Source organism: Grammomys surdaster, unplaced genomic scaffold (genome assembly GCF_004785775.1).
Source record: "Grammomys surdaster isolate TR1022 unplaced genomic scaffold, NIH_TR_1.0 67, whole genome shotgun sequence".
Classification (NCBI taxonomy): Eukaryota; Metazoa; Chordata; class Mammalia; order Rodentia; family Muridae; genus Grammomys; species Grammomys surdaster.
In genome coordinates, this window is record NW_021604569.1 from 9,385,876 (window position 1) to 9,400,241 (window position 14,366).

Sequence of the window (14,366 nt, forward strand, 5' to 3'; positions counted from 1 at the left end):
AGAGAGAGAGAGAGAGAGAGAGAGAGAGAGAGAGAGAGAGAGAGAGAACCTTGAGGAGCTACTCCAGGGGTGACCCCGGGAATGAAACCCTCTCCTTCTTCCTTGGTTCTAAAAGTCAATCATGTGCTTATCCTGTGCTAGGTCTGAGCATTACTCATCTAAAGTTAGACATTAAAAACAACACCCAACGGAAGAAATGGACAAAGGTATGAACGCCAGTCACAAAGCCAGAATAAAACAGGCTAACAGGTGTGAGTGGCGTGTTCTCGCCCGCGAGTAACACAGACACCAAAGTTCTTCAGCAGATCTTTATTACGATGTTATAGAGGAAAGACCCGCTGGGAAAAAGCCGGCTGATGGGAACCGGCTGGCGGAAAAGGCCCCGAGCCCCGGGAAGGCCCTGGTTAAATACCCCCTGGAGTGATGTGTACATATCTGGTTGGTTAAATGCCCATAAAATTCTATATGCCCCGGGAAGGGCTTGTGACTTCGCGCGCTTTCCCCTCACACAAAGACAGTAAATTACAGAACTTGTGAGAGCGTCAGATTCTCAGAGATGTCTCTGCTTTCTACGGCTCTCTACAAACAGGCCCATGAGAACTCATTGACCCCAGTGAATAATTAAAGGACACTAAATAAAACAATAATGAGATAACATTTCATGGATCAAATTGTCAAGCTTTTTTTTTTTTCCTAGTGAAAGACTGTTCCCAGGAATCCAGGGATCACAAAGGTGGTTTTAGGCACCTGTTGCTTTTTTTTTTTTTAAGGGAAGGGGTTAGCTTTGAATACTATTTATGAGAATAAATGTCCATTTTTTCAGAGACCAGTCTGGCACACACTTTTGACAACTCACAAAGACCTAAGACAAGGCCACAAGGAGAGGAACAAGAGTTGTCATTGCTGCAGAAACAGCTGTCCACCCTGTCTGCTGTTAGTTCAGTTCATGGGTTATGGTGGCTCAACGGTAGCTCACAGACCAAGAACACCAGTCACAGAGTAACATGCAGTTAGCAGACAGTATGAAAACGTATGTCAGTACTCAAAAAGAGCCAGAAAATCTTAACACCAAGTTTTAGCCATCTACACCTCCACTAGAACAAATACAGTGTGTTCTCATTTTTATTTCTGTTTTCTAGCACATTCCTACCAAAGATCTATTTAGATTTGTCAAAAGGGAAACTATTTTTTAATTATTTAAAATTTTGTTTATGGGACAAAGTTGAATAATGTTTTTTTTTTTTCTGGAAGGGATGATTTACATATTGGAGCAATGAAACTCCCAGATTATCCCTGACTAGATCTCACTCTTGTACCTCATTTTTGCCTAACAGATGGATTTTTCTTCATTTCATATTGCTGGGCTGTGAAGGAATGGAGGTGGAGATACAGAAGCAGAAGAGGCTCCAGGCGACAGAGGAATTCTCTGGCTTTCAAGTCCTGGTTCTAGTAGTTCCATTTAGCCATGTAACCTAGGGCCACACCTCTACCACAGGCTTGTGTCCACTACTATAAAAAAAGAAGAAGAATCCCAGTACTGACCACCAGGGTGGCTCTGAGATTTAGTGAGATACTACACTGTGAATGGCTCCGCATGCGGCCAGGCCCAGAATACTCTATAGAGACCATCTGATTGTCTTCAGTTTGGGAAGCCAAACATTTCCCTGCCAAGAGGTGGGCAGATTGCACAGTGTCTAAACAGCAGTCCCTTGCACAAGCCCACCTGACCCAGCCTGGAAGGGAGGCTGGAGACAGAAGTTAGGCTCCAGAGTTGTGCCTCCATCAGGGCCTTCCTGGAATCTCAGCTGATTGGAAGCCAGTTGATTGGAGCTTCTGACCCTCACACCTTCATCTCTCAACCCTTCTCCTGACAGAACTGCTTGAGGCCTGAGGCCCATCTCACTGCAGCTCATTGCCCCACCACCACCACAATAAGGTGGGCCCTAGACATCATAGGGCAGCTCTACTCACTGACTCCCTGAACCCCATGTCTACCTCCCGCCTCCAGGACTCTTGCAGTCAGCCCAAGGGGAAACTGCTTACCAAGATGGCCCAGCTTTAGAATACAGAGGGAAGTCTGAGGAACAGGGAAAGCCAAAACCTTTCTTCTAAGTACCTCAATGGCCTCAGCGGTCATACAGAAGCCTCAGACAATTGGGATGGAAAATGGCTATATTCTAAAAGTCAAAGGTGGAAGTCAGAATTGTTGGCCTAGCTTACTCTCTCCAGTTCTCTAGAATTGAGCTGCCTGGGGCTAGGGTCTCCCGAGCACTGCTCCCAGCTGCTTTCCCAACACACTGAGTCCCAAAATTCCTAAACCCCTCTCCCTGAAACTAAGAGGTTGGCAGAACACCTGGGCCAGCTTTGACTTTCACATCTCCCGACTAAGGGATAAATGACTGACTCTAGTGAAGTCTGTTTTGAATAATTAGTTAAGGTAGAGAAAGAATAAAACACCCATGACGGTGCTAATGCCAACTAGAGAACAGATTCAGTCCAGGAACTTGATTGAGCATCCCCCATGTATCATCCAGTGATGACACACGGTTTGCATCTGCTGCCCGCAGCTAACCCAGCAATGAGCACTGCAGTTCAGCTAACTGTGGATGAATGAATAAGACACTGGCGCTGTCTCAGATGAGGGGTTGGGAGGCAGTGGGAACCCCGAGTGTTGTGTTGCCCACAGAGAGTTAAAATTGCTTGTACTTGGTGTGATTTGACAACTCTGTGAGCCGTGAAGGCAAACACCTGCAGATGGGAAACACATTTTAAAAATGAAATTAACCAAGTAAGAGGGACACTGGCAGAGCGGGGTGTTCAGTTCATGGCCCAGGCAGCTCTCCTAGCAATCTGGCAACACGATCAGGGCTTCTGCTCAGTCAGCTAATGAACTAACACCTGCCAGGTTGCAGGTCTTCCCCTCCAGCTGCTTGCCCTACACACAGATACACACACACACACACACACAAACACACAAACACAGGCGCACACACACACATATGCACATGCATGCACACATGCCCACATGCCCACACGCACAGATGTACACAGATACACACACACACAAACACACAAACACAGGCACACACACACACGCACACACACATGCACACGCATGCACACATGCCCACACACACAGATGTACACAGATACACACACATAAACACACATGCACGCACACAGATACATATACACAGATATGTATGTGTGTGTATCTGTCCTGACCTATGCTCAGTGCTTGAGACAATTAGAATTTGTAGACAACAGAGCTAAAGAGAGACCACAGGGATGAAGAGATGGCTCAGCAGTTAAGAGCACTTACTGCTCTTGCAAAAGACATGAGTTCGACTCCCAGCACCAACACTGAGCAGCTCCCATCTGCCTGTAATTCCATCTTCTGGGATATCAGAAGACTCAGGACTCCATAGGCTCTTACACACTTGTACACACACATACTCCCACATACACACTCACACATACACACAAATAATTAAAATAATACAAAAGAATAGATAATATTTTCTGGACTTTGAACTACTGCCTGAAACCAGGGACCCAAGGACTCCTGAGCCCAGTGCAGCCTTTGCATTTTCTTAGTGGGAGCTACTGGCGGCTTTGATATCCTCTGTGTGTGTTCTGGGCTCCAACCTGGTTCCCACCTGCTTCTGTCTGCCACTGTGGCCTCCCTGTGCAATGTGCTCCCCAGTGTGAGCAGGGCAGTGTCCAGGCTGGCAGGCTTCCAGTTCACCCCAACATCACTCAAGGAGGAGGTATACCTCTATCAGGCCAGCTGAACTGATGTTTCTCTTCTGGGGAGCGGTCCCCTTTTTGTCACTCAGGTCTTGGGAATTTGGAAGCCTACTTGGCTGCAGCTAGTTATGATCCCAGGAGCCCTCACTGGGCTTTAAGTGAATGTACTTGGGTTTCTTAGCTCCCCCCACACCCCTCAGTGGACTCCTTTTGTCCTTGCTAAATCCCATCCAATCTCCCTTCCAAGGGCTGGCAGATCCAAGTGGAATTCAACACCCAAACACTCACACAAAGGCGGGGGATTAACAGCCGGCTTTGTCTGGGCACAGATGTGCAGCAGCTTTGGAGGGGGCACAGGTCTCCCGTCACTTGAGTCAACCAGCCAGCTGGCTCCGCACTTAGGGGCGGGGAGAAGAGAGGAGGAACCAAACCACAGAGATTTGCCTTGGGGCACCACGCTCCACTTCTCTGGTAGTTTTGGGGGTCACTTAGCTGGTGACTGCAAAGGTCTGTTCTGCTGGAAGACCCTTACTCTACCCTCCTAGCACTTCCAACAGGTATTCTGGATTCAACTCCAGATCTTCCAAACCCAGGACATGGAGGCGGGCCGCAGCAATCCTCTTAGCTACCCAGGCAAGCCCGGGGTCCTTAAGACAGCTGTATTTTAGGAGGAATAGAATGTTCCTAGAGAGGCAGGGCTTATCTGAGTGCCCGGGGAGGGCACGGCGAGGTTTGGAAAGAGTAGCATCCTTCAGAGGACTTCAGGAGGAGTCAGTGGGTTGAGAGGGCACTGAGGAGCCACTCTGGATGAATTCCAGAGTAGGACTCAAGGAGCACGTGCTGCACAAGGAGGAGGGTTTTGTTGTTTCCAAGGAAACCACAAGGTGTTGCAGAGCCAGTTCCTACTCTAGGTTCTCACCTCCAATCATATCCTTTTCCTGAACAATCAATCATGCTACTGTTCAGCTATGTGGTCTTGGAAACTATGAATGTAGTCCTCAACATCTAGGACAGAAATACCATATCCCTTATTCTATGTGAGACAAGATGTCTCCTGTCAGGGGCACACCTCTGTGTGCCAGAGAAAAATAGGAAAGAGAACAGGAAACAAAGTAGGGTTGGGGATTCTTCTGATGAAGATAAGTACTCCGGCAGGGGTGTGTCGAGACTCTCAGGAGTGCAGGGGTGTGGGGGTATCAGGAAGGGAGTGATATGCTTGTCAGAAACATCCCAGAGTCTGAGGTGGCCACAGGGACCTTGTCCTTGAGGGTGTTCTGCACACTGAGGGAAGGGTCGCTTGGAAGTTCCCTTCTTAAAAGAAGATGAACAGAAAGAAGATAAGGTCTGAGGGATACGCAGAGCACACACTTTAGAATTTAGTTAATGCCGCTTCCAGCGCAAAGACCGAGGTTCTCTTTCTTCTACATTCACACAGTACTGCTGGTCAGTGGAGGCACAGGGTGGACCATTGCTTCCAGTTAGCCAGCACAACACTTGTGTAATAAGAGGTGCTCTCCTTGAGTCCTCTGAGTCCTCTGTCTGGTATTTTGAAATGGTACCCTGAGGCTTTGGAGCCTTGGGTTTGGAGAGTGGGGATGAGGTGGTCAGAAGTAGCATTTGAGCTGAGACCTGAAGATGGGGAGGGGCGAAACACTGGACACATCCCTATACTCCCCACGGCCTTTTCTGATGTATACAAGCAGTAATTTCTGGGTCTTTGAACTACAAGTCTTCACATTTCTATGACCGAATATCCAGAGCAATAATGTTAAGGAGGATTTCTTTGCCTCATGGTCTTGGAAGGTTTGGGACCATGATGGTGGGAAAGGCATAGTGGAGTTGTGGTGTGTGATAGAGGGGCCTCAGGAAACTCAGAAAAAAACACTGAGCATGGGCAGAGGGTCCTCAGGTAACAGAAAAATGCTGAACACGGGAGAGAGGAAGTAACACCCCAAATACAGCTGTCAGAGGCCGCCCCTAGCGGCCACAAGTTCTTGTCTCTCAAGTAAACAAACAACAGCAGCAGAAAATTTGGCTTCCCTTTCTTGCTTCAGCCTTTCTCTGTGCAGAAAAGCGACCTCTTCTACCTCCTAGAATGAAGTATTGCTTAATTCTAAGGTCAGATTTGGTTGAGTCTAATTAAGATCTTTAAAACTAGATTTGCCAGGCAGAGAAGGTGGCTCCGATCCTGAGAAGTGTCCACCACGAAAGGGTAAGGAATTTTATTCCCAGAACCTACAGAACAAAAATCAGTATTTCAATCCTTTACCTAGCCTGAGCCGATGTCTTTGGACCCCTTCCCTTTGGGTGGGTGTCCTCACCCTGTTCCTGCTTTCTCATCTCACTCCTCCCACCCCTATATCCTCAGTCCTCCCTGTGTCCCCCAACCCAGTCTCCATGTCCTCCAGGAACGGACTTTTCAAGCTCCCAGAGACACTTCTCTATCAAGTATTGATCCCAGGGCAAGCACATTGGCCCGTAGGAAGCTAGGCCACTAATCAATGGGAAAAGAAACCCTAAAAGCAGCATGGCACCAAGCAGGAGACCCTGGGACAGGCGCTGGTCCGTAATAATTGTGCTTATCTAGCTGTAGTAATAATTAGGTAGGATTAAACAAAACCCACCACAGCTCACCACAGAGAGAGGAAGTCAGGAGCCACCTATGTGATTCCTCCTCTTTCTGCCCTCTCCTTCGGGATGATGGAGGACAGGTTCCAGATCTGCCCTAGTCCCTTGCCAGGAGCATATAGTGTCCCGGCCTCTCAGGCACTCCTCAAGAGAGATAGGACCGTTGGCTAAGCTCGGGCGCTCTATTATGAGAAAGGGCCGTGATTATGAAGGAACAGTGGAGCCACTGAGTAGGCAGCTACCTTAGGCAGGTCCTGGGGAGGTCACCTGGGTGAAGGGAATGAGGTTGTGCCGTTGTTGAACAGGAAGAACTGCAGGAGGGCTGAGGGGAGGGGGTGGGAGGAAGGTGAGTGGCGGAAAGGCCAGGTGAAGGGTTGGACAAAGTTGCACGGTCCACAAAAGCCATGACAAGAACTCTGGCCTGAGCTCCAGGGAAGCCAGGGGGATTCTTAGAGCACAGAACAGAATCTAACATTTGGTTTTCAGGCCTGGGGCTGGACCCACATGGCCTATTAAGTTTCTAGACTTGAGGAACTTCAGATACATCCCCAACCACACAAAGGAGGAGCTGAATTGACACAAATCCTCCTGGCTACCCACCCCCTCACTGCCGTGCCCCACCTCCCTTTCACTGCCCCACCCCTTCACTGCTCCTCCCCCTTCACTGCTCCTCCCCCTTCACTGTCCCTCCCCTTCTCTTCCTTTCTTTGGGACCTGGAGAGATCTCTGGGCCTCAGGAATGCTAGGCAAGACTATCACTGGGCTACACCTCCCCCGTACCCCCTGCACCCCCTTCCCGACTTCACCTGTGTTCAAATAAGGGTTGGAACAGGGACACTTTCCCGAGAGGTGGAAATCCTGCTGAGAGCTGCTGGTGCAGGCTCCAGGAAGTCCACAGTTTTGCATTTCCTGGTAGACTGATTTCCTCTCAGGAGTAGGTACTGGGTTGGGGTAAAGATGACCCAAGAGATTTGGCTTTAAGGGAATAGCGGTGCCACCTCATACCACCTCCTACCTATGAGAGCACAAGAGGCTGAGCTTAGGGTTAGCTGAATATATCAGCTAGCTATGTGTGACATATACCTGAAATCCTGGCTCTTGGCAGGCAGAGATTGGAGGACTACTATAAACTCCAGGCTAGCCTGGGATTCAGAGTGAGCTCCAGGTTAAGTTAGCCTGGGCTACCATGTGAGCCCATGTCTCAAACGAAGAGATGGTTGCTTGCTCTGGCAGAGGACCTGGGTTCAGATCCCAGTACCTATATGACAGCTCACAACCATCTGTAACTCTAGTTCTAGGAGATTCAGTGCTGTCCCTCGGGGTTCTCACACACTGCACACACATGGCGTACTTACACACATGTGAGTAAAACATTCATACAGAGAACATGAAAAAAAATCTTAAAGCAACCAGCATAACAATCCTAACACTTGGAAGGCAGAAGTAGGCACGCCTGTGTTTAGGAGTTCTAGGCCGAGTGTGACCCATCTTATAGAGAAGACAGTCGGGTAGGAAGCAGAGACAACGAGGAAGTACAAAGGAAGAAAAAAGAGAGGAGCAGAAGAAAGCCAGTGAGGCACAAGGCTGTGCCTGGTCAGACATCAGACATCCTCCCCCGCCCCACCTCTTCTTCCCTGTGGCCAAGTTGAGGGGCTATCAAGTCAGGGGTACAGACACCTGGTATGGAGACTAGAACCTGTTGGGCTTTGCTTCTCTGTTGCTATGGGAAAAGAGGGGGGGAAAAAACCCAGACCAAAAGCAATTTTTGGGGAAAGGATTTCTTTGGCTTTTACTTCCAGATCATTGTCCCTCCTGGAGGGAAGCCAAGGCAGAACTGAAGGCAGAAACTGAAGCAGCCATCGCCGGAGGACTGCAGCTTTGTAACTGCCCAAGCTGCCCCAAGTTCGGGGGCCACTTTGTAACGGCCTGTTCTGTTGTTCTGGTCCTTGGGTCAGGGTCTAGCAAGAGAGAGAGTAGGGACGGAAATGCGAAGAATAGAAACAAGACAGAGTCTCTGATCAAGTCTCTCTTTTATTGAAAGGAAATCCTGGGTATTTATACCCTTTACCACGTGCCTTGCCCTCGTGGACAAGCACAGCTGAAGGCACTATGTCATGTGTCTTGCAGCATGGAGACCACGTGCACCTAGCTGCTGGCGGCACTAAACAGCAAAACAAGATATGTGAGAAAAACAAGATGTTTATCAGAGTGTGCTCAGGTGTTGTGGGCTATTGAAAACAAGTCTCTTGTCAGGGTATATGGCTTGAGATGGCTGCAAAGATGATAGCCGCTTTCAGCTAGAAGTTGGCTCCCAACACAGCTTACTAGCTTGCTTCCCCTGGCTTGCTTGGTCGGCTACCTTTCTTACACAGCCCAGGCCCACCTACCCAAAGACAGGACAACCCACAGTGACCTGGGCCCTCCCACATCAATCAGCAATAAAAATAAAAAGTCCCACAGACGTGCTCACAGGCTAGTGTGGTGGAGGCAGTGGAGGCAATTCCTCAAATGGAATCCCCTATTCCTAGATACGTCAAGTTTTATGTCAAAAAGACAAAAACCTAACCAGCACTTTTGACCCCTTCTCAGCTCAACACAAAACACATCACTGTGAAACCATAACCTCTTCTTTCCTGTTTTTCCCCAGGATCTTGTGCTACCATCACAACATAAAACACAACTTAAAGATCCCACCATCTTTAAAATTTTCTAAAGCTCAAAGTCTCTCTTACCTGTGGGTTCCTGTAGAATAAAAAAAAAACAAGTTATTTTCCTGTCCCAAGAAGGAAGAACCAGGGCACAGTTACAATCAGATTAAAGTAAAACCGAATTCAACTGTTATGGAGTTGTGTGTAGCATAGAGAGCGAACTCAGTCACTCACGGTCCTTTAGGCTCCAAAGGGCTTGGACAATCCCAGTTCTCTGCCACTTTTGCCATGTACAGTTTGTATGGCAGGCTCAGACTGGATCCACGCCACAGCGGTAGCTATACTTGGTGATCATCCCCTGGTCTTGGCATCTCCCATATGCTGGAGTCTGCATTGCACCTGAGGCTGCACATTCACTAACGGCTTCCTGGTCTTTCTTCAGGGACTCCAACCATGCCACATGAGGTCAAGCCTTGGCTTCCCTCCATGGCCCCTTCAATCCTTGGGGATTCCACTATACCCTACACCTTCACCAATGGCTGCTTGCTCCTAGCTTCCCACAGTTGTTCTTTATAACCCCTTGACTCTGCAGCTTTCATGCAACCAAAACCAGTTAACACTCGGGCGATTCTTACACACTATGAAGTGTGGCTGCCAGGCTGAGTGGCGGCCCTGGCGCTCTCTGAAGCTCGGCTTCTGTGCGCTGCTGACTCTGAGGAAATACTCCCAGATTATTACACCTGGTCTTCTGGTCTCTTCTTAGTCACAGCTGAATCTTCCATCCCAGCTTACCAGAAACTACAGATCTTGAATTAAAATGTATCATATTCTCCTGAGAGGCTTTAAGGGACTCTTAAACTTCCCTCAGAAATGTCTCAGGCCAGACCCTGTTTCTCTCAGCACTCATATCTTCCAAGCTCCTATAAAACATCCCATTAAATTCTGAGTACTCAATGACTTTTCCAGCCCAAAATTCCAATGCCACCATAGTCTCCTCAAAACAGCAGGGAAAAAAAAAATCTGTCAATGCAACATCTTACACCTGGTACCTATTTCTGTCCTACTTTTCTTTGTTGTTGTGATAAAATACTGACCAAAAAGCAACCAGAGGAGGAAAAGATTAATCTGGCTTATGCTTCCAGATCAGGTATGTCCAGGGAAGCCTGAGCAAGAACTCAAGGCAGGAACCTGGTGGCAGGAACTGAAGCAGCGGCCACTGGGAAACCGGAAGGCCACTTACTGGCTTGCTTCCCCTGGCCTGCTCAGCTATCTTTTTTCTACAGACCAGGCCCACCTGTCCAGGGGTGGGATTGCCCACAGTGGGTGAGTCTCCCACGTAGATCATGCACTCAGGGAAATGTTCCACAGACGTGGCCACAGGCCAGTTGGATGGAAACAATGCAAGTGATCTAGGTTTGTGTCAAGTTGACAAAAACTAACCAGCGCAGAAGCTATTCCCTCTGTCTCTTCTGAGCCAGGCTCAAGCCAGCAAGGTATTTCTGCTTGGTGGCACACCAACAATATTGCCTTATGTGACCTGTGGCCCCTGGAAGGCAAAGCAGTGTGTCCCCAAATGTGCAGAAAGGAGACTTACAGCCCACTCAGATGTCTGCTCCTGAGCCAGCTGTGCCACCTTACCTAAACCTTTCTGGACTTGGGGTTCTCCTTTTTTTTCCTCAGTAAGGGGGTGGTCTAAGACTGAAAAATGCTTTCCAGACATAGCTTTGCCCACCCTTGTGGTTCTGCATTTCTGGCTGGCCACTGGGGTATCAGAAAGTCATGGAGACGCCTCCTGGAGAGGTGGTACTCAGAGGCGCTGGTCTGCATTTCTTCCTCACCGCTGGGATGCCTGGCTCGTGGGACGGAACAACACTCTGCTTAGAGGAGGCCCACGCCCTGCCTCCCAAGGGCCCGTAGTCCCAGCTGCTGACTGACTAGGATCCCTCCCCCATTTTTTTTTCAAACCGTGCAGCTCAAGACGGCTGTCCACTCTGTGCCTGTGTCCTGGGCTTCTTCTCTACGCCAGCAGCACCTGTCTCAGAGCCTCGAGTGGAAGCCCAGTCCATCAGACAGACCCTCAGACAAAGTTCTCATGATGCAGAGCCAGGGTCCGTGTGCTGGCCAAACTCAACTTCAAGTAGGCATGCAGGATTGGGAGGGCGGGTGTGACTGAGAGAGAAAAGAGGTGAGGGAGAGCAAGGGTTTGGCTCACAGTGGGTGCTGGCTCTCTGGCTACGTCAGCCATCTCACAGCCGGGCCACTTCCATCCCCTCAACAGTGGGTAGGCATATGTTTGGGGCAATGGGAGAGAGGTTCTCCTCTGTAGAGAAGCTAGACTCATCTCTCCCAGTGGCTTCGGTCCCGGATGATTTCGGTTGCAGAGATTCAAGGGACTGTGACTTCCTCTTATGGCCAGTTGTGGATCCCGGTGTTTTCATGGCTCACCCTCTCGAAGTCTCCCCAAGTCTTCAGAAAGAATGGGAGTGGCTGAGAGGCTGAAGCACCCCCTAGTCCTGCAGCGCGTGCACCACCCCCCAAACTATCACACTCAACAGCTGTCTGAAAAACACTCGGTAGCTGTGCACACATCAGAGACTGTCCTCGTCTCTGGACCCTCTCCAGACTCAACAGGCACACTGCACAGGGGAGCATGGATAGGGCTGACCTGCCAAAGTGCAGGCCACATGGCCCTGTCTTTAGCCACTCAGCTGAATCCTGAGGCAGCCTACTCCTCTGCTAGGATGCAGAAACGGGGCCACACACTTCCCACATCTGAAAGAGAAGCCTGTCGGACCGAATGAGGGCGGGGCCTGACTCCCGAGGGTTGGGTTTGTCTCAGACTTCTCCCGGGAACAGCAGTGTGCTGGGGCATTGAGAGCTTCCTCAGACTGCCACCCCTCCCCCACTTTGCCTCCAGCCTTTCTCTAGCCTGTGCTCTGCAGCCATTTCTTGTCACTGCTGAACAATAGGCCTTGCTGGCAGCTGGCAGCTTGGCCCTGCCTGGGAGGCGGGGGATGTCTGTAGAGCTATGGGGCTGAGACAGCCAGCCTGCTGCAGAGAGGGTTCCCAGCTCCAGGGACAATGTCACCATGTGCTGTCTAATCCTGTCATGCACAGGACAAGCCATCCCAGATGCCTTGAAGGCTGGCACCTTAGGGCATTCAAGAGCTTTTGCAAATCTTTGAGGTCTGCAGTCCAAGGCCAGCCCTCCCACTGTGATAACAAACAGGGAGAGGCCAGATAGCCCGTCTCCTCTTACCCACAAGAAGATACTAACCTGAAGTCACAGTCAAGGCAAGGGAGCCTGTGAACAACCCGGGAGTGTTCAGCCACACAAAGTTCTCCCTACTGGCTAACTGCTGGTCCTACTGGCTGCTCCTCCCCATAAGTCAGGAGGGGGATCTCCACCCCACCCCCCCAACACCCCAGACCCAGGAATGAAAAGTTTCTAGGTCTCCAGATTGAAGGCAAGGTGTGCAGTGCTAAAAAGATAGGAGAGATACTATCACCTCAGCAATTCAGGTGCCAAAGCAGAAGCACTGCCACGCAGGTGTTTGAGACCAGCTGGGATAACAAGCGGTTTCCACACACACAAATAAAAACAAACAAGGAGAGAGAGGAGCAGGCTCGGGGTTGGTGACAAAGGGTCTGCTAATGAGCCAAGCTGAATGCTAGCCCTCTGAAGCCATAAATCAGGCTCTTAGAGCGGAAGACCCAGACCTCTTACAGACCTCTAGCTTTCTGAAGATTTCCCCTTCTGTGTGGCTTGACTGCTGTCCCCTCTGGCCCCTCTACCCCAGCACTCAGTGCACTGGGGCTCCCTGGGCACCTGAGCTGACTCATCTTTCTAGGGGTACATGTCCTTACTGAAAGCCCCGAGTCCGTCTTGTTCGTGCTGACACTATCTTAAGGATTGTGTGGGTTGCAAATGTCAGTTTGGCAATGCGTGTCCGGTAAAGAGCCAAATGGCAACTCTTTTGAACTGTGAGAGTCAGTATAACTGTACCTGCTCAGCTGTGCTGTGGAGGCAAACATCAGCCCTAGGGACACACCCCTAAGCATGCATGACCGTGGTCGAGGACTACTCTACTGCTTATTAAAATCAGCAGTGTGTAGCTTGTGGTGGTGTGACGTGCCCGAGTCTGGGGAAGATGAGCATCCTGGGGTTCCTGTTTTTCTGCAGTGTTGCAGAGAAAAGCTGTGTGCAGCTTAGGTGAAGTCAGGGCAGGATTTGTTCCTGCAAAGTCTGGAGCCCTGCGAGAGTTGAGAACAGGATGGGCTCTTAGGAGGAGGATGCAGAGATGGGTTCCTGGACAGGCATTTGAGGTTAGCCTTGAAGTGAGGCTGTTCTGCACCAGAGCGTGGGAGCAAGGGCACAGAGGCAGGGTGCTGGTGTGTGCCAGAGACTGCAGGTGATGAGCAGGGACCCTGGAGCAAGCAGAGTCAATGCCGAGTGCTGGCCTTCTCATTCTGTAGTGTGAACTGCCCACCCTGCCTCACAGACTTCCCTACCCTGCTTCTCTATTTTTAAAGATAGGGCCTCATGTGTCCAAGGTAGGGTTCAAACCCCGAACTTCCCACCATTCCCCAATGCCTGCCACTTCTCAGTGTAGACACTGCTATGGTCCTGCCAATGTCTTCAAGGGGTTTTAGGGGCTGAAGCTGATCTTGTCCTTGTAAACCTGGAGGCTGAAAGGCTTATCAAAGCTACAACACCAATCAATAGCAAATGCTCATTACATTGGATTTGAATGGGAGACCCTGTTTCACAGCTGCCTTGAGAGGTCCCCACTGGACCTCCTGACCATCTGCCCTGTGGTACTTTGCCAGGCTTCCCATGGCAAAGGCCCCAACCCAGGAAGCCTCAACAAGAGGAGCTAGAGATCCATGGGCAGGGCAGTAGCAGATTGTTCCTTGGAAGGCTTTAAGGCAAGCAGCTAGTGGCTTGCTGGTTACCTCCGTTGTACCTTGATTTGCAGAAATACTGTCCTCATCTCTGTGCCTGTCTCCATAGCATTCCCATGTCTGCATGGCTGCCCCAGCAAGGTGTCTGCTCTCACTTAGTTAAAGACTGTAACTTAAGGAGCCACATTCTGGGGTACTGGAACCCTCCGTGTTCCGAAGCGGATTTAACGGAGCACTTATTTCCATTCTTCCATAGCCACCTCCATTGCTCCATGAGCTAGTTGTCACAGAGTGCCTGGACACCCCCAACCCAATGAGTCCCTGAAGATAGTAGGGTGGTCCAGACTGGCACTAACACATGGTACCGAAACCATGAGGACAAGATCGGTGACACTCAGACACCAGCAGCAGGTGAGGGGGAGAGGGTATGGGTCA